We start from the raw sequence: 22513 nt of genomic DNA, 5'->3' as shown, positions 1-22513 counted from the left end.
GCTTACTTACCCCTCCTAGCGCTCTCCTGTCCCATCGTGTTGGTGCGACGTAAGTCAAAAAGAAAAATCTGATTACTTATTCAGGATTTTTGGTCAATCTTTGAGGTATTAACAACTCTTTCTTTATAATGAATGAGTGTCCAAAAAAACTTTAAGATAAAGCTCTTTTCAGTTTTTCTATTTTTTAAACTTTGGTGCTCCAAACTTTCCGACTAACGATTTTCACTGTCATGACGTCACATCCACGAATTCTAATTTGTACGAAAAGTTTTTATCTCATAAGATTGCGATGGAGTTGCTGTGTAGAACGCCACGTGCTCCGTTGTGATCAACAGCTCTTTCCGTACAGCTTTTAAAACACTGGTCCACCTGGACTTGTCCTGCGACAACCCGCTCGAGAGCTGCCCAGGGACCCGAGCAGTCGAATGGATAATAATAATAATAATAATAATAATAATAATAATAATAATAATAATAATAATAATAATAATAATAATAATAATAATAATAATAATAATAATAATAATAATAATAATAATAATAATAATTGTACCGGGCGGTACACCTCCGCGCCGCTAATTCAAACATTGCGCCAGTTGAAACTCCTCTACTGGAGGAAGCCTGAACTTTAACCACCATGTTAATGCTAAAGTTTCTCAGAAGATGTCACTATTGCAAATTTTGAAGAGTTCTGAACTGTGTCTTTTTCGATTTATATTTGTTTTCTCTGTAGTGAGAAGTGTGAACATTCTCTTCTAGATGGCACTACTGAAGAACTACAATTGTGCACCCTGGTGCGAAGTGAAGGAACTGTTTTTTGAGAAATTTTGTGTTCATAAGTTTGTTCTTTGTTAAATTTCTTTCAGGCATTTTTTGGGTTGGCAGTATAACCCTTCTCTTTCCGCTTGTTTTGAATTTAGTCAATCCCGAATTTCTCTAATTAATTTTTGATCAATAACGTACGTCTTCTCCGATATGGATATGTTGCTTGATCCTAGCCAATAAAGTTGAGGGGGGTGTGGGTTCTCATTCTTGAAAGGTCTCGAATGTTCCGCGAGGGTATATAAACTGCTGATTTTCTTGTCTCCTGGCCACTTCAGTAACATCTTTCCTAGTGTGATTATGTAGCAGGGGTCGGGAAGCGCCTCTTTCTTCAGGCGGCAGTTCATTCATCAGGTAATGGCCTTTTAATAACTTCTTTGCTTGCTAGCTCAGCAGTTTAGCCCTCGGGGCAGGTTCGAAACTTTTATCATGTAACCTTCCTTTAAAATACTTGGTATAAATTCCGTCTCTTTATTAAAGTATGAAGGCTTTCACGGCCGGTGTCAATATAATAAAATTCTTCCGGGCTGTTATGCCGTGGTCCACTGCTCTCGCTTCTCCCAGACGTTTCGACTACTGCTGCGGTAGTCTTCTTCTGTGGCGTCGTGTAGATACGCTCTCCTGTATCCCGCTGGCGACTGCAAAAGTTGTTTGGGAAGCAGCTGTATTTATCTGTAAGTGTGTGGCCTCCAATTGGTTCGCGCTGTGCAAACCGACATCTGATTGACTATCTGAAAGCACGACCTCCGATTGGGTCGCGCCGAGCAGCTTGAGGTTTGGTTGGCTATCTAAGCACGCGACCTCTGTTTGGTTCGCGCCGGGCATGGATTCTGACTGGGTCGCTCCGAGAAGTCTGTCGTCTGATTGGATCTCGGAGTGCACGACCTCCGATTGGGTGGTGGAGAGCAATGGAACCTCTGGTTGGTTGACTGTAATGTCCCTGATCTTGGTAAACTTCAGCCGTACGTTATATAAAGGGGTGTACCAGACCTTGCTGAGTTTCAGTCCTTCCTCCTTTCTATTAAATTTATCCGGATGCTTATGTATTTCGATTGCTTCCCTGTAGAGACGGGCGTGAAAGTGGGATGTTGTGGCCAGTATGTCAGTATCCTCGTAACGGATCTCATGATTTCCGTCAAGCAGTGCATGCTCCGCTACTGCTGATTTGTCGTATTGTCCCAGGCGACAATTCCTTTTGTGCTCCGTCAGGCGAGTATTGACACTTCTGCCAGTCGTGCCAATATAAACAGCTCCACAGGTGCAAGGTATCCTATAGACCCCAGTAGATGTTAAAGGGTCACGTGGATCTTTAGCAGAACGTAACATGTTTCGTAGCTGTTGGGTCGGCTGAAAAATGGTTTTAACTTCGTGACGTTCAAGGAGCCTTCCAATACGATCCGTGACGTCCCGTATATACGGCAAATAAGCGATACCTTTCTTCCTGGGTTCTTCTCGCTTACTATTCGCTGGCTGTCTTCTGGGGTGGAGTGCTCTCCTGACCTCTTGTACCGTGTAGCCATTGGTTTGTAAGGCTAGATCAAGATGCCGTAGTTCCTTCTCGATGTAATCTGGTTCACAGACACGAAGGGCGCGATCCACCAAAGTCTTCATCATGGCGCGCTTCTGCCCAGGATGGTGATTCGAATTTTTGTTTAAATATCGGTCTGTGTGTGTTGGTTTTCGGTATACTTGATGCCCTAGGGATCCATCATTCTTCCTCTTCACCAGCACGTCCAGGAAAGCTAATTCTCCATCCTTTTCCTTCTCCACAGTGAATTGTATACGAGGATGAATACTGTTCAGATGTGTAAGAAAACCGTCAAGTGCCTCCTCTCCATGTCCCCATATTACAAAAGTGTCATCAACAAAGCGGAACCAACAGCTGGGTTTTTTTACAGCAGTCTGCAGGGCTTCCTCTTCAAAGAACTCCATATAAAAATTAGCAATAACAGGGCTAAGTGGGCTTCCCTTGGCAACACCGTCTGTCTGTTCATAAAATTCATGTTTCCATTGGAAAAATGTCGTCGTAAGTACATGTTCAAATAAAACTATTGTCTCCTCTGGAAAGAGATGTTGAATATGTTCAAGAGTATCCTTGATTGGTACCATAGTGAACAGCGAGACGACGTCAAAACTAACAAGTATATCCCACGGTTGGACTCGTAAGTGTCGCAATCTGTTTATGAAATGGGCCGAGTCTCTGATGTGTGAGTCCTTAGTCCCTACGTAAGGTTTCAGTAAATTGCTTAAATATTTTGCGACTTCATAAGTTGGAGAGCCAATGGTACTAACGATGGGACGAAGAGGGACGTCTGGCTTATGGACCTTAGGAAGACCATATAGTCTTGGACACAAGGCTTCTGATTTCTTCAGCTTCTTCTGTTCTTCTGGTGAAATAGAAGATTTCTTAATCAGAGAATTGGTCTTGCGCAGGATACTCATAGTCGGGTCACGGGGATGTTTTTTGTAGACCGATGGATCAAGAAGTTCTTTGATCTTATGTTCATAATCCACGGTGTTCAAGATAACAGTAGCATTACCTTTGTCAGCTGCTAATATCATAATGCTTTCGTCGGCTTTTACATTCTTTAGAGCAAGCCCCTCCTTCTTGCTAAGATTACGTTTTGATAACTTGGCCTTGCAGAGTATCTTGGAACAGTCGTGACGTATTTCCTCGGAAACCTCTGGCGGCAACTAACGTATTCCTGATTCTATGTTGGAAATAATATCTTCTATTGGGATGGTCGCCGGTGTAACAGCAAATTGCCTCCTTTTGTAAGAACAGTAGTTTCATCTTCTGTTAAACAACGGTTAGATAAATTAACGACTGTCCGGGCAGTGTCCACTCTGTCGATCGGATCCTTCGTCCTCATATTGCCACTTACGCGTTCGTACTTTTTCTTCTGCCTTAGCGTATCCTTCTTCTACTGATGTTCCATGGTCTTGTAAGACATCCTGTCAATTCGGTCCCAGTCACTCCAGTGCATCGAGTTGCCTGTCGTCAAATGTAGTGATAAAAGCCGTTCATAATTGAGGGCCAGTTCTTTACGAGTAAAATGAATACGTTCCCTAAGAAGGGCTTTGTCAGTCCTGTTATAAATTCTGTGTGCCGAAGGAGTTGAAAAAAGTCTCTTCTGTCGAAGAAATTGTGGAATAACACATGTGTCGCGGCAGCGGAGTAAAAATGTAAGAGAGCACAGTAGATGGGATTTCTTCTTGCGAAGCGTTTCAAATTGACGACTTAAACGATAAATATCCTCCCCGTAGAGGTGGGTCATTAAAGTATGAAGGCTTTCACGGCCGGTGTCAATATAATAAAATTCTTCCGGGCTGTTATGCCGTGGTCCACTGCTCTCGCTTCTCCCAGACGTTTCGACTACTGCTGCGGTAGTCATCTTCTGTGGCGTCGTGTAGATACGCTCTCCTGTATCCCGCTGGCGACTGCAAAAGTTGTTTGGGAAGCAGCTGTATTTATCTGTAAGTGTGTGGCCTCCAATTGGTTCGCGCTGTGCAAACCGACATCTGATTGACTATCTGAAAGCACGACCTCCGATTGGGTCGCGCCGAGCAGCTTGAGGTTTGGTTGGCTATCTAAGCACGCGACCTCTGTTTGGTTCGCGCCGGGCATGGATTCTGACTGGGTCGCTCCGAGAAGTCTGTCGTCTGATTGGATCTCGGAGTGCACGACCTCCGATTGGGTGGTGGAGAGCAATGGAACCTCTGGTTGGTTGACTGTAATGTCCCTGATCTTCGGCCGTACGAGATCCAATCAGACGACAGACTTCTCGGAGCGACCCAGTCAGAATCCATGCCCGGCGCGAACCAATCAGAGTTCGCGTGCTTAGTTAGCCAACCAAACCTCAAGCTGCTCGGCGCGACCCAATCGGAGGTCGTGCTTTCAGATAGTCAATCAGATGTCGGTTTGCACAGCGCGAACCAATTGGAGGCCACACACTTACATATAAATACAGCTGCTTCCCAAACAACTTTTGCAGTCGCTAGCGGGATACAGGAGAGCGTATCTACACGACGCCACAGAAGATGACTACCGCAGCAGTAGTCGAAACGTCTGGGAGATGCGAGAGGAGTGGACCACGGCATAACAGCCCGGAAGAATTTTATTATATTCCGTCTCTTTAACTACAAATCTGGATAGAGAGTGCCTAACCCTCTCGAACTCCCTCTCATATTGTTTTTGAGGTGACTACGTTTTCATAGCTTCATAATGTAATAATTTTCCTATCGTGTCACCTCCGTAGTATGGGATTAGCCCTTGCATAAGCGGCCTAAGAGCCAAATAGGTTTTAATAAGGTGTATTAGAAGTGCAAGTTACGCCTCCACTCATGTTGGTATTTTGGGGCCATGTAATTATCCTGTTTCTTTACTTAATAGGCCTCAGTAGGTTGGGTATTTTTACCCCTGTTCTTGTGTGCCTGGAAGGCAGCTTGAAGGTGGAGTTTGGTGTAGCCCTTGAATAGGCTTGAACTTTGAGAGCGGGTTGCTCTTTCTTAAATTGTATTTTCTGTGTGCCCCGAGCAGGCTTAACTGGGTAATTGGGAGCAAACGCTCCTTGGCATGATTGGGGTTTTTTGCCCCTTTATTGAACCTTGTGTATAGGTAAAGTTGGGCTCATTGCTCAGGGATTGTGAATCTGGGGCTCGAAGCCCAAAATCCATTAATAAACTGTAATTGTACTTTCTTAACTTGTTGATATACAACTGAGTTCCTGTTATACTGGTTATTTCTTGATCTCGAAAAGAAAATATAACCTTTGTTAAATTTTAAATTAATTTTAATTTCGTAAGTTGAGACCTATTCATCCCAGCACCTTCTTTCACCTCTAACTACCACGGATAACTCCGTAACAATAATAATAATAATAATAATAATAATAATAATAATAATAATAATAATAATAATAATAATAATAATAATAATAAAAAAATAATAATAATAATAATAATAATAATAATAATAACTGTACCGGGAGGTTCACCTCAACTCCGCTCATGCAAAATAAGCGCCTTAATAAACTCCTCTATCGACCAAAAGGTGAAATTGCTACTACATGAGTTGAGACTTTAATCAGAAGATGTCACTACTGAACTATTAAGTAAGTGTGTTATTCTGAAGTTGCCTAAACTGACTCGTTTTATTTGCTGTGTGTTTGTTTACGTCAAGAAGTTTGGACGTTTTTCCACAGATGTCACTATCAAGAAACTATACTCATGCACTCTGGTGCAAGTGTTATTGAAAGAATTTTTGTGTTTATAGGTTTTCTCAACTTTAATTTGTTTTTTATGTAATTCTAGGTTTGCAACACTCCTGTCTCATTCCGCCACTTTTGAATCTGGCCAATGAAAATTTTCTGTAATTTATTTTCAGCCTATCACAGGCTTCTTGTTCGGTTTTGAGTGTAACTTTTGGGTTCAGCCAATAAAAATGAGAGGGTGTGTCCAGATTAGTCCTGAATTCTCTCGAACCTTCCCTGAGGGTGTATAAGTTGCCGATTTTCGAGTTTCCTTGTCTCTTGATCGTCGTCTTTCTGAGTGTGTCTGTTAAGGCAGGAGACGTGACGCCTCATTCGTCGGGAGGCAGTGCATCAGCCAGGTAATGGCCAAATATATCCAATCTTTCTTGCTGTTTCCCAATACTTATCCGAGGGGAAGGTCCGAATTTTTAACTATGTAGCCGTCTTAATGTAAACGTCTTATTTTTCATAAATAAATAAATAAATAAATAAATACCGTGCCCAGCCAGCTTTCGTGGGGGTCTGGCACCGAATTGAGTAAGCGCTAGGCATAACTCCTCGGAAGACACTGGGGTGGGGGGCCTCAACCCCGACACGGCGCGTCCCATATGGCTGATAGGGGATGCTCCTGTAGATATGCAGGACAGGTGTGAATAAGGCCAAGCCAAATAAGCACCCGCGGATCAACTGAGGCAAAAAGGACTGCAGTCAACGGTCTCGACGGTGGAAGAGGATATTTCCCAACGGCTGAGAGAGCGGAAGAACTGGCTCTTCGGCTTACAACCGAAGTTCTAACCACGGACTCCTAAGTAATCGTAAACGATAATTTAGCCGGAAGACACCAAGAGGCACCTCTCGATCTTAACCATCGAGTTGTAACCTTGTGATCATACCAGTATGATCACCCCCTGCATGTATCTTCAACTTGCAACATTGGCATGATGGATAACACGTTATCACAGCAACTACCCCAGGCTCTGGACACACCTAGTCCGGTTTCTCCCGATCATCGGATTCTGGGGGATCGGGAGCATCATGCAGAGAAGAGTCGGAGCTTCTCAAAATCTCTTCGTCCCAAGAAAAAGACCTTCTTAGGTACAATTAATGTCAACACCCTACTGAAAACAGGCAAGCTTAAACAGCTAACGGACACCCTGGATAAGTTCGATATTCAAATCATAGCACTCCAGGAAACGCGCTACCAGGATGAAAACCATTTTGACTCTGAAGAGTACAGGATATTTAAGGGTAAACCTGCCATAAGAATCCATGGGAACTTAACACAACTTGGAACAGCTTTTGCGGTACGAAAAACTATAATCAGTTCTGTACTTGACTTTACATCCCCATCTGAAAGAATCTCAGTACTTACTGTGAAATCTGGCAATAAAGCTTACTCCTTGGTCAATGCCCACGCTCCCACAAACACTGACAATAAGAAAAACCCAGGGAAAGTGGAAGCCTTCTGGGAACTCTTAGAAGAAACCACTAGCAAGATTCCAAAGCACCACGTGAAAATCTTAGTAGGTGATTTTAATGCACAGGTTGGCAGAGAGAGGAAACACAAATGGATTGTTGGTCATCACTCGGCACATTGGAGAACGAACAAGAATGGAGAACGTCTTATAGACTTCTGTAAAACATTTGTCTTAAAACTAATGTCTACGCATTTTGCGAGACCCCCACATAAGAAGAAAACGTGGAAATCACCAAACCCGTTATTGGGCGAATTCCAGATCGATCACGTCGCAATCTCCAGAAAGAATATGTGTGAGATCCAAAATGTTAGAGTACGGAAGGGATTTGTCGACTCGGACCACTACCTAACACAAATCAAAGTGAGATTCCAACCCAACAGATGCAGACCTAAACACAAAAGATCTCTAAGAGTTGATCCAGAATATCTTCGACAGAACGCCACGACCTTTCTACAAGACATACGAGAGCAGGACCCCAAGGACTGGCCAGGCCTTCGTAAAACACTTCAGACATCAGCCATGAAATTAGGGCAGCCTCCAAGGAAACGCAAACATAGGTGGTGGAACACGACCTGTGATAAAGCCATTGATGAACGGATGAAAGCATGGAATCAGTGGAATGGACATCAAACAACTAAGAGATGGGAGACCTTCCTAAAAGTTCAGAAAATCTCCTCAAAAATAATCCGCAGGGAGAAACGAGCCTATGACAAAAATAGACTCATGGAAATCGAACAAGATTTCCTTAGAAACAACTCCAGGAATTTCTACAAGACCTTCCGTGAGAATTTATCTAGCTATCAACCACCATCTTTATGTTTCCGTCGAGCAAATGGAACATTAGAAACGAACACCAAAGAGAACTGCACTATTCTAGCTGACTACTTCCGAGACCTCCTCAATTGTGATCCTCCAAAGGAAAGACTGAACTTTGAAAAGCCCATGCCCAACCCCGATTCACAGCCACCGACAATACAGGAAACAGCAGAGATTATACGATCGCTTAAAAATAATAAAGCTCCTGGAGAGGACGGCATCACTGCGGAGATGTGTAAACTTGGAGATGATCTTGTAAGCAAAATTCATGCAATCCTAGTAGAAATATGGGAAACGGAAATGATTCCACAGGATTGGAAGTGTGCATTAATACACCCATTGCACAAGAAAGGTGACAAGGCAGATCCAAACAACTATAGAGGCATATCTCTACTGCCAATCGCATACAAAATCCTTTCCAAAGCTCTCTTGAACCGGTTAGAAAAACAAACAGATCATCTGATTGGCGAGTACCAAGCGGGTTTCAGGAAAGGTCGATCATGTGCAGAACAAATATGGAACTTGAAGACGATATTAAGGATTCGCCGAAGTGCCAGCACGATCGTCACCTTTGTGGATTTTAAGAAGGCGTATGACTCTGTGGACAGACAGACAGTATTTGATACCCTAGAAGAACTCAGAGTGGACAAGAAGACCAGAGCACTTATCCAGCAGACCCTCACAAGTACGACCTCTAAAGTGAAATTCCTTGGAGAAATCTCTGAGCCTTTTGAAATATGTACGGGCGTTCGTCAAGGTGACAGCATCTCCCCTATTCTGTTTAACTTAGTTCTAGACAAAGTTATTAGAGAGTGGGAAAAGGATATCAAGGGTGTGAACATCGGAAATTTGGGAAGCAAGGTCAATGTGAAATGTTTAGCATTTGCTGATGATCTCGCAATCATTACTAAGACCAAGGATGAAACAAGGTATGCCATACAGAGACTACACAATATAGCATCAAAGGCAGGCCTCCAGATATCCTACGAGAAAACCAAGTACATGGAAAATCTACGTCAAAATAGCAAAAGAACTCCGCTAGAGATGGAAAACGGCACAATTTCACAGGTGCCCTCCTTCAAATACCTTGGAGAAATTATACTACCATCAGGATTAGACAGTAGTGCCAATGTAGAAAGAAACACCAAACTACATAAGGCATACAGAATGACGTGGAATTACTACAACAAAAGAGTCATATCGCGTAATGCAAAATTACGACACTACAAGACAGTTGTATTGCCCGAAGCTTTATATGCCTCAGAAACCATATGCTTAGGTGGTCACTCTAAAATTACAGAAATTGAAAAGCAGGAGCGGAAAATTCTCAGGAAAATTTATGGTCCTACGAGAGAAAATGGAATGTGGATTAAGAGGAAAACAGCGGACCTCTACTCCTTCACCGACAGGTTTACTGATGCTGTACGGAAAAGGCGCCTTAATTTCTATGGCCATATCTACAGAATGAACAGCGACAGACTAACTAAAAGATTATTCAAAGTAATCAACTCAAAGAAGGTCAAAATAAAATGGCTAGAAGAAACTAAGGCGGACCTCCAAGAAATAAATATTACAGACGACATCATGGAAAATCGTGGAGCTTTTAGAACCAAAGTAGCTAATCATAAATTTAGGGAGAAACCAAAAAAGACAACTGGTAGGAAGTGGTCGACAGAACGCAAGATGCAACACAGTGCATTCATGAAGAGATTTTGGGAGGATAAGAAGGCACAAACCATCAAACCAACTAACAAGTTCAAACGCGCTCTATGAATGGGCATAACGAAGGAAGAAGAAGAAATAAATAAATAAATAAATAAATAAATAAATAAATAAATAAATAAAATAAATAATATCATTAATAATAATAATAATAATAATAATAATAATAATAATAATAATAATAATAATAATAATAAAGTAATCGAAAATAGTCTCGAATCCATATTTTTCGGGGTCACTGAGATGAATAATGACACTCCGAAATTTTTAAAAATTCAAGTTCAGCCCCTTTTGGGATGGGGAGGAGGGGGTGTGATATACACATTTAATCCCGAATCGTGTCGAATCCATATTTTTCGGGATTGCTCAGAAGTCACTATTTGACACTCTGGATTTTTTAAAGTCCAAGTTCAGCCCTATTTGTGGTGAGGGGAGGGGAGAGTGATATAAAAATAATTGAAATTGCAGACGAATCTATAGTTTTCGGGGACACTGAGATCAATAGTGACCCTCCGGATTTTTTTATTAATGTCCGAGTTCAGCCCCGTTTGTGGTGAGGGTGAGGGGACTGAGATATGAAATAAATGAAAAAAGCGTCGAATCCATTCTTTCCGGGTTGCTGAGTCACGCACCGTATTTTTTGGAAGTTCAAGTTCTGCCTCCTTTCGCATAGCGGTGAGAAAAAGTGAAAAACAAAATTTTCAAAACGACCGAGATAATGGACATATATGTGTATATTCCAGCATAGCTCTTAACCAAAACTGGACTAACTGTCTGGAAAAATACCTTAGGGGTGAGAGACCCCTAGCTTCTGATGTAGGAGCGAAATGTAAAAATTAATTTAATTTAATTTAATTTAATTTAATTTATTGCTTGCTACAGGATTTTCATCTCAATTACAAAAGCATTCTTTGTGATACACACAGAACTTACAAATAATTGTTAATTAGCCTAACTTAAATCTATTCTAAACTAAACCAATATTTGTGTCTAATCGATATTTTTCTGGGTCGATAAGATGAACTGTGACACTCTGGATGCCGTTTAAGATAAAGTTATTCCCAATCGGCAGGGAAGTGTGAACTGGCGAAGAAAAGGAAATGACCAAAGGGACATAGTTTAAGTATGTATGTGTGTGTTTTCTAGCATACCTCTAAAAAACACTTCGTATACACATGACTTACTCTACTGAGGAGTCAGATACACTTAGCACTCCTAGGAGCGAAGGTGAATTATAAAAAAAAAAACACAGAAAGACGTGTGAAATATAAAAATAAGAGACAACGACAAATATTCATGAACAGTCCATAGTTTTCGAGGCCGCTGAGGTCCGGATGTCGTTGTTCAGCCCCAATGGGCATGGATAAGAGAAGGGGTTGGAAAAATGTTCAAAATGACCGAAATTACATACGTATGTGTGTTTCAGCCAGCATAGCCCTTATCCAAAATTGATACACGTATGACTTACTATCTGAAAAAATACTGTTGGGGTAAGACAACAGTAGCACTCCTAGCGGAGGTGGTGAAATATAAAAATAAACAAAAATGACTTACATTACTGTCGAATACATTGTTTATCTGGCCACTGAGTTGAACTGTGACACTCTGGATGGTTAAGTCATAATTCAGCCGCAATCAGTATGGAGGTTGAGAGGGGGGTGAAAATGAATGTAAATATAACGGAGATTATGGATGTACTGTATGTGGGTTTGTTCCAGAATAGCTCTCAACGGAACTTGGTACACTTGGTACCATATGAAAACAAAAATACTCTGAAGATGAAAAATCACAGGCCCCGCTGGCAGTGGAGGGGGTCTGACGTATGAAATTAGATTAGAATAACCAACATTAATGTCGAAATCCATTGTTTATGTGCCGCTGATATGAATTGTTGTAGTCTGGATACCGTTTAAGTCCACATTCAGCACCCATTGAGACGGGGGCTGAGAAGGGCTTAAAAGTAAATAGTCTAAACTGACCGAAATTAGTGTTCACTCCACTGTTTTTGGGGTCGCAATGCTGATTCTGACAGTCTCAATATCCATAGTGCGAGGGGTAAATACATACAGTTATCACTTATTATTCTTTGAAAGGATCAAATACTTCACAGACACTTCTAGCTTCGAGAAGGACAAAAATTTATTCGAAAATGAAATAATCTAAAACTTGAAATCAGATACATCTAAAAACCGCTAAAACTACATAATAGGCCGTAAAATCAACAACTCAAAAATAATTCAATAAGCATCCACTTCACACTTAACTAACTCGTAATACAAATACTAAAGGTAAACATTCAAAAGCTACCCGGACAACGCCGCGTACTGCAGCTAGTCCGTCTCTATGGTGTAGTGGTGAGTGTGATTAGCAGCCACCCCCGGAGGCCCGTGTTCGATTCCCGGGTCTGCCACGAAATTTGAAAACTAGTACGCGGGGTTGGATCGAAGTCCACTCATCCTTGAGAGGGAAAATGAGTAGAGGGGGTTCGATTCCCACCTCATCCATCCTTGAAGTCGTTTTCCGTCGTTTCCCACTTTTCCAGGTTAATGTCGGGATAGTACCTAACTTAAGGCCACGACCGCTTCCTTCTCTCCTCCTTGTCTACCCCTTCCAATATTCCCATCCTCCAGAAGGCCCCTGTTCAGCATAGCAGGTGAGGCTGGTCCTCCTCCCAGCTGGATCCCGCGAACAAAAGTCTCACGCACGCATGAAGCGGTAGAGGTGGGATTCGTCGCTGAGTCGCAGGGAAAAGCCAACTTCTGAGGGTAAACGGATTAAGAAGTAAAGAAAGAATAAAAGTAATAATATTAATAATAATAATAATAATAATAATAATAATAATAATAATAATAATAATAATAATAATAATAATAATACATACATACATACATACATACATACATACATACTATTAGGAAAAGACGACTGAAATGTTGTGGCCATACGGAGAGTAAAAGAGTTACTAAGAAGATATCTAAATATGCCTTCTCACTAACAATCAAATGCCTTGCTGGCAGGACCTAGTGTTTACAGTGCACTGTGTCTTCTGGTATAGGCTGGAGTAGTTTTGTTACTTTCATTGATCTGTCTCTGTCTTATCCTTGGCTTTGACAATATGAAAGTGACTGAGGTATGAGTGATGCTAGTAATGCCAATCCTTATGTGGCCAGTCCCTGCTATGAATGGTGTGAAAATGTTGCTCATAGGGTCGGTTGGTGTATGCATTTCAGTGTGCTTGGCAGGCTGATATGTAATAGCAACTCTGGCTCGGTGAGGAAAGCAACGCGAAACTACCTCACTCCTCATTTCCCTAGTACGCCTCTTCAGTGATGCCCAGGCCATCTATGCCAGCTGATGGCAGAACTGTTAGGATACCACCAGCGACATCGCTGACGGACCGAACATACTAACAATCAAGAAAAACTGGGTAATCAAAATTGAAATAGAGCCTCAAGAACCAGGGTTACGAGGAGTGCAATGCTGGGGAGTAAACAATCCTAGAATTGATAATAGGTTGTGTGAATATCAGTGGTTTTATGACTAAATTAGGGAATGAATATTTTAGAGAAATGATTGGAGGAATACAGGTACTTGCTTCTGCAGAAAGCTGGATGGCTCCGGGAAGAAGAAAAGAAGTAGAACAACTTACAGTCTATTTTAAGGAAAAGAAAAAGAGGTTGCGAAGAGGTGGATACCCTGGCTTTGGTGAGGAAGGAGGTAAAAAAAAATAGAACACATTGAACCGGGAATAGAGAAAATGATTTGGTTTAAAACAAAATTTTCTGAAGAGAGTGAGTGAGATTCGTGCATTGGTTTCGTTTACAACCCGCCTGAAGCTTCTCCATTTGCGAAAAATGGTTTTTGATGAGTTAGCACTGGAAATCAATAGGCACAGGATCTTTTTGAGGACGTAGGCATTGTATTGATGGAGGCTTCAATGCTAGGATTGCAGATCAGAAGCCGTTGTATGACAAAGGTGCAGAGGAAATATATGGAAGAGAGTAACTTAAGATGAGGGATTTAGTAAAAATGGCGAACATTTATTAGAATTGTGTGGTATTGAAAAACTATATATTTTAAATTGGTGGTGATCAAATGGGGAACGTAATATATATAACAGAGACAGTGTGATAGATATGGCATTATGTTCACAGAATGCGTTACCTATTTGCGCCTTATCCTGGCGGCTCATTTGGAATATTAAATTATATTATTTGGCATATTAAACTGTGTTATAAACCTGGACTGCTCTTGGACATTACAAGAGTGAGACCGGAAGTGTCGTGGGACACTTGCTCAAAACTTTCCAGTCACCGTGAGAAGCTCATCGTCAGCATAGAGCGTTAGGTCAAGTTGAGCCAATTAGAAAGCAAGGGCGTGGCTAATTTGAAAGCTGGACCGCGCGGAGTTGAAACTTCAGGATGACCAACATTGTTCTTTGTGTGGTGTGCTCAGAATGAGAGAATGGTCAGTTCTGTTATTTGAGGCTTTTCCACAGGTCTGAGAACTAGAAATATTAAGGAATAAATTAGAAAATTTGTCTGAGCCTTAATTTGTTTATTATGAGTGCATTTGGTATTAATTTAAGTGAATTAAAAAGACATGGTCTGAAACAATACCTCTGATTGGCTGAGCGTTTGATTCTCCGGGAAATCCCCTAGCCATAACGGCGTCTGCAAGAATACTTAAGCTCACCACTTGCTGTAGTGTCCTCCTTTGTCTGTGTGTCGTTGAGTAGTGAGCATCAGTGTGATACTACAGTGAACGCGGGAAGCGTAGTTGCTGCCACGTAGGCAGACGTTTAATTTTGTACGGTCGTACCGACCCAAGACAGTGCAATTTTTCTTGTGAACAGTATTTTGAAAACTGTATATAACCATTAGCTGAGTGCGCTATGGCACAAATTCTGGTATTAACTGTAAAAACTGTAATTTCCGCCGCAGTTTGGTAATTTAGCGAGAGACCCTTTTCCGTACATTTCCATCGGGCCGGTCGCTTTTCGCGAGAGACTGTTCGATTCGATCCGCGGGCCGCTCCTAGAGATATTGATGGAACCCCTAACATTTACTTTTGATGATGAATAGGTTGTGTGTGCTAATTTATTCAGGCTGGCTTTCCATTACAGCCGATAGTGGGTTTGTTTCGGTGCAACGTGCACAAAGAGCCGTGAAGAGAGACTGACCAGATATTTATGTGTTGCTGTTATACAGGAACCAGCTTGAAGAAGATGGCATCATCCATTGAAGAGAGGAGATTGGATCCACGTGTGGAAAGCGTGTTAAACATGGTGTAACACTTCATGCCAGCGATGATGTAACTCGCTAAAGATTTCCTTGGAGTTGTCAAGTTAAGTTGCATGTATATTTAAGTGGCATGCTTTGTGAAATACGTTAAATACTAGTGAGGCTTAGATTAGGGATTTTCTTTCATTTTAATTTCAGCCAGAGGGCATGAGTTCATTTTATATACGTGTGTTACTGTAAATATGGACAGTACTGGGTTGCATGTGTTCTTTTCCTTATATTACTTTATAATTAGCTAGATGGGAAACCGAGGGAGATGACAGGTTTTATTTTGATTTTATTTGTGTGAATTATGCATGTTATTTAGTTTAAGGTTATTCCTGTGTTTTCTAATATATAATTAGAAGGATTAGGTAGCTGAAATCATCACAGCGTCAAGACTAAACTTTCATTAATTTTTTATGGAGAGATTAGCGTCAGATAGATTGCTTGATGCATGAATTTCAGGTGCTGTAAGACGTGTGGAGCTGTGTACACACCGTTGATTTGTAATAGGATCTTTTAAAATGGATTGGAAACTGTTTGGGCAATGGTTAGGCAGGAAATAGAACCCTGATTTATAATGAAAAGGGCTGATGAGAATACAGGATCGAGATATGAATTTTGTGCATGCTGAAATATATGTGAAGTCATGATGCGGGCAGTGTGCATTATGAGAAATATGGGGACGTCGGAATGAGAATCGGCCTGTGATTTTATTATGGAGAAATGCTATTGAAATTTGGATATGCCGCGAAGGAAATGCCAGGCCAAGAGATTATTACATATGTCTTGAAGAATATGCTAGCGTGCCGCCAATGTGTATGTCTGAATGCTGGTTTACGAGCGGTTGTTGAAATATTAGCTCGCTGTGAAGGTCAGTTTATCAGCCAGTATTATACAGTAGCTTCTGCAATGTAACTTTGTCAAAACGGTGACCAAGTTCCGAGAGTAGTCTTGTGTTTTAATATTATTTAAAGCTGATTGCCAAGCAGGAAATATGGAGTTGACGAAGAGCGCTCTGATGAACGGAAGTGTTGCCCGTTGTTTTCCTTGTGAATATTGAATTGTGTTATTTGTTTCTTTTACAGTATTGTGTATTTGTGTGATTCATTGTGATTTTTGTGTGATGTCTTGTTGTTAATGGGGAACAGCCCGAGTACTGAGTTGATGATCAAGGTTATTCTAGTTCCGACTAGATCTTTGGTGAACCGCGTTTCACGTGTCGAGTCAGTGTAGTTTGTAAGTTTTTCACCCACCTGATCCAGTGTAAATACTTGATTATTTTAGCCCGTTATGAATGTTGTAAATATAGTGTAGGGAAGTGCCACTAGTATTTAATCGTGTTTCGTAAAGGCATGTTTCACTACTTACGGTATTAGACCACATGCAGGTACAATTAACTAGGCAACCCTCCCAAATTAAATGAATCCGTTAAATAGTGATCATGCGACGATGTTACTCCGTGTAAGCAGGGACTTTGGACTGTCACTTTGATTCAACATGAAACTTTTTAGCAATGAACTTTATGATTTAAATTTACATTCTCATACTTTGATTTTCTTTTACGTTGATATATTTGTTCTTACATTTTAACATGATAATTTGTTGGACTTGTTGCCGGTTTGACGGTCTTTTAATTTGATTTTTACTTTGTGAATAGTAGAATGGTTCGGATTATTTTGTGCAATAAACCTATCTTACCCCATCTAAGTATTTCTCATTCGATATAAACCTCCATTATTCCTGTCATGATACTTAGAGATAGTGTAAACGTCGACTTTTAGACTCACCCACCACACCCTCACCCACTCTCTATCCACTCGAGTTTAATCGGATGTATAGTCAGGAAACGGAGGCATCGTCCTAGACGGTTCCTAACCCTAGGTACGGTACATATTATTAAGAGTATAAACGCCCAGGACTGGAGAGAGTCACACCATTTACGAATTATTATCACAATACAATATATATAGAGAGTAATGCTTTAACGAATTGTACGGGGAAGTGTAAAGAAAAACCAATTGCAAAGTATAGGTGGAAGGAGGAGCTAGGGAAAGAGTTTCTGAATTATTATGAAGGAGAAACATATAAAATAGTGAAAATTGGAATAGACCTAATGATTGAGAATAATCAGACGGGTAGGGCATTAAAATTACTAGAACACGCCGTTAAGGTGGCGGGAGAGAAGATGCAGGTAAAGGAGGTGAAGGGGAAGGTGGAGAAGGAGTGGTACAATCGTGGCTGTAGACATGAAACTTTTGAAGTAATGAAAGCACCAAAGGCGTACAAGAAAGAGGGGGCAGACAATCAGATAATGGAATTCTGCACTAAGAGGAAATATTATAGATAACTGTTGTATATAGCAAAATCTGAATTGCAGCGGCAAAGAGTTGCTGAGCTGAATAAAAATTCTAAACATAACGAAAAGGGGAAAAGTGTGGAGGAAGGCTCGATATTGGAGAGACTCCAGTCGGGTTTCAGGGAAGGGATGAGAACATCTGATAATATTGTACCAGTAACGGCGGTACAAAACTAAGTCCCCGTCATAGAACTTTTAAAAACTTACGTGTTACGCTCCGGGCCGCCTACGAAAGACTGACTGGACGGCGAGCAACAGCTGTGTGCGTGTGACGTAGAGAGTGGGTGACGTCACAGCATGCCTCGCCGAGATACAGAGCCTAGACTGATGTGGAATGTTCTTCGAGTTTCTATGGGTAATAACTTTCCCCACAATAACAAATAAACAAATTTAACAACATCACCATGTAAATCGATCCCTTATATATGTTCCTGCCAAGTTTCGCGTAAATCTGACAGGAGGCGATAAAGTTATGGAACGAGATGTGAAGGCCCGGATCAGATATAAATACGTACTGCTTCGCTCAGCAGACCAGTGTGTTGCCAGAGTGTGCTGCCAGTGTGTTGCCAGTGTGTTGCTTGAGTGTGTGGCCTGAGTATGTATATACACGCTAGGCAGTGGAGTTCACACAGTCGGTTCGTGAGCACCGTGATCGAGCGTGAAGCAGCTATTAATCTTCGAGTCCGTGGACTTTAACCCAATCGCGTCGAATATGGACTTGTACGGATTTCTTTATACTGTGAGTGACAACTTTTACTCCGACGGGACGTGATATGAATTGTGCTTCGTCTGAACATTATCAAGTGACTGTTATTCTACACGAGTGTCTAAGACTTGCGAATGTTTTCGAGTGCTCGTAATTTGAAGTTTCATGTTATGGACAGGACTTAGAACAGTTTGCTCCTTAGATAGTACTATACTTCGAGTTTATGAGACTTTGTTTGAATCCAAATTTACTTGATTCCAAGCATGACTACGTCACTAATTTACCATTTCATGAGCTGTGTAAATATTTTTAGGTCATGAACTGTGAACTGTGCATTTCAATTTTACTAAACAGCACATTTCAATTCTACGAACATTCAGTTTACGAACAGTAGAACCGAGGACTGTCAATACTCGATTTATTTCGTCTTTTGATTTCATGTTGTTATCAATACGTGAATGAGTTCTAATTCACAAGTGGAACATCTTTATTTTCGAATCCAATTAAATTATGTTGAACAGTGCTTCAAAGAACTAAGTCGTGCGGCATTACTTTACATTGTACCAAGTGCCACAAACTTTAAGTGACTCTGTTAAATTCGACGATAAGTTTCGAGTGGACTTTTATTTTTATGAGTATTAAACTTACATGCTCATTCGAGTCTAGTGGCCTTCTTTCATTTAACACGGGACAAAATTTAGTGACATTTCACCGTGTGATAAACTCTCAAGGATACATTTGTGTTTGAACCTTGTTAAAACATTAATAAACTTTCCTCTCGTCTGTGCAGAAGCAGTCTTTGCATTAACTCGCCCCAAGGCTTAACCATGTTCCTTCACGTTCATCATTCACGAGGACTACCTCAGCGCCCTTCATCAGCATCGTATGGATCTTCAAGACGTCGAATGGATTTTCTAGAACTTCCATCGGGGGATGAATGTTGGTTCACTGGTATGGGAAAAGGAGCTGCCGGAATCCAAGGACATCGCCAGCCCTAGGGCGAGGAACGTTGTCTACTGTATCTGCTGTGCAGAGGTGACATGACTTTGAATTTATTAATAAACTCAGAGAAAAAATTTTAAGATTTATTTCTAAACAAACCCTCTCCCTCTGTACGCACTTCAACGAACGTTACACGCCCTGCGTCTCATGTCTACCGGAGTACCACATTTACTGTTACAATATATTTGTGGTGAAAACAATAATGGATAAATATGTAAAAAGGAATTGTACATCAGTACTATTGATTTGGAAAAAGGTTTGGTTCTGTGAGTAGGGGGGCTGTTGTTTCAAGGACGGTAAGAATACGGATGTCTCAAAAGGTGATCAGAGTGGTGGAAAGCATATAATCAGAAGTTGAGTTGTCAATTAAATTTTTTTTTGCTACTTTGTTTTACGTCGCACCGACACAGATATGTCTTATGGCGACGATGGGATAGGGAAGGCCTAGGAATTGGAAGGAAGCGGCCGTGGCCTTAATTAAGGTACAGCCCCGGCATTTGCTTGGTGTGAAAATGGGAAACCATGGAAAACCATCTTCAAGGCTGCCGACAGTGGGGCTCGAACCCACTATCTCCCGATTACTGGACACTGGTCGCACTTAAGCGACTGCAGCTATCGAGCTCAGTCAATTAAAGTTAAGGAGGGTAAAGTAATTTGGGAGGTACTCACCAAAGCAGGCTGAAACAGGGATGTAAGTTGTCCCCTATACTGGTTTTACCCTTCACAAATGATATATTTCAATCGAAAGCCTTTACGTCGGGGGTTTACCCAAGTCTGGAGAATCAGGATCTTCCGAGTCTCATTTTGCAGATGACATCCTGATATTCACACTGACTCCTGCGAGTATGCAGAGTAGTATAAACGAAGTGATAAATTAATGCAAAGACTGGAATATAAAAATTAATACACAGAAAACAAAAGTAATTCTGTGTAGAAAAGACTATAAATTATCAATGAATGAAAAATGGTGGATGGATGAGGCAAAATTAGAAATTGTTAAGAAAATAGAATATCCGGGTATGATAATAAGTGGAAATGGGAAAGGGTCAGAACAAATGAAAAGAGCAAAACTGAAGGGTGTGGGTTCTCTGTCAGGTATTAACATGTTAGACAAAAAGATGCCAAACACTGATTAGAGGGTGCATAAAAATGCATTTAATGCAGTAGTTAAAACATATGTATTGTATGGAGCAGAGATCTGGGGAGTTGAAGAAAAACTGTCTACACTTGAGGTAATCACAACTAAATTTTCCAAAATAATTATGGGACTACCGAGCGAACTGTGGTGTAAGAATGGCTAAGTCTTCAGGGAGATATTCTTAAACAGATGATGAAGTATTGGTTAAGACTGAAGTTGGGAGCAGTGTTACAGATAGCCTACCAAGGATACTGGGTGGACGGGATAGGAAATATTTTGAAAACGGTAGGAATGGGGCACGACTGGGAAAGGGCTTGCTGAGAGCAGCAAAGAATATGTAAAAAAAATACTCCTAAGAGTGAAGGACATTGAAAACAACAAATTGTTTCACAGTGTAAAAATAAAAGGTCACTAGCGGAATTTTGTAATGTAATTGGGAGAATGGAGATAAATACAGATAATATGACAAAAAGGGAAATGAGGAGAATAATATGATGGATAATGGGATACACACAAATAAAGCATACATAAAGAACAAGGATGATAACACATGTTTATTATGTTTCAAAGAAATGGAATGGGGACACCTTATAGAAGATTGTTTAATGACAAAGGAAATAAGGGAGAAATTTATGGATGAGGAGGTTAGGAGGAAAATTGACCATGAAACTCAATTGTATGCACCTGGGACGAATTGCTGAATTATTCAACATTGTAAAGAGAATGTGGAGAATTAAATTGATGGAGATAAGAACTGATGCATGTTAGTTAGTGCCTAAGGTAACCTACATAATATAACTTTGTTGAAGTCTAGAGATATTACAGTAGGTACGTAGATTATATTCATGGCATATAAGTAATGAACAGGCATATTCTATTCAAAGTGCATGTTCTGAAAAGACAACATTAATAATCAGTGGAGACGCTTTACGTCGTATGACTACAGTGGTGACCCTCACGGCATGTCCAAGGAGTCTGTGTTTTGCTTTTTAAAGTTCCATTTATGAACATAATTTTTCTATCATTCATCCTAGGATATTCTTTCTCTGTTCAATTCCTACATTATTTCTGTGTTAAAATTGGTTTATTATTTTCCTGCCACGGCTTTATTTCTGTTTTTAATTTCTTTTTGCGTATGATTAAGCTAAATGATATCAGCATTTGTATACTGCAAGTATCAAAAATAAGATAAGATGATGGAAGATGGGTATTTTCTTATCTTATCTTATCTCATCTTATCTTATCTTATCTTATCTTATCTTATCTTATCTTATCTTATCTCATCTTATCTTATCTTATCTTATCTTATCTTATCTTATCTCATCTTATCTTATCTTATCTTATCTTATCTTATCTTATCTTATCTTATCTTATCTTATCTTATCTTATCTTATCTCATCTTATCTTATCTTATCTTATCTTATCTTATCTTATCTTATCTTATCTTATCTTATCTTATCTTATCTTATCTTATCTTATCTTATCTTATCTTATCATATCTTATCTTATCTTATCTTATCTTATCTTATATTATCGAAATCAGCATAACAGGTGAAATTACATGTGACAGGCCTTCAGGATGAAGACATTCTTCCAAGAGAAGGAACCAAATTCATCGGCTAAACAAGTTCAATCGCGCTCCTTACTTGGACACAACGTTGTGATGCATAAATAAAAATAAAATAAATAAATAAATAAATAAATAAATAAATAAATAAATAAATAAATAAATAAATAAATAAATAAATAAATAAATAAATAAATAAATAAATAAATAAATAAATAAATAAATAAATTATCGCTGAGATCTGAAAATTTGGAGACCTAAATATCATAAATAAAATTCATAAAATTATCTCTGAAATATGGATTACAGGAAACATCCCACAGGAATGGAAATGTGCACTGATTCATCCACTGCATAAAGATGGCC

Source organism: Anabrus simplex, chromosome 3 (genome assembly GCF_040414725.1).
Source record: "Anabrus simplex isolate iqAnaSimp1 chromosome 3, ASM4041472v1, whole genome shotgun sequence".
NCBI lineage: Eukaryota > Metazoa > Arthropoda > Insecta > Orthoptera > Tettigoniidae > Anabrus > Anabrus simplex.
This window is presented reverse-complemented; position numbering follows the sequence as displayed.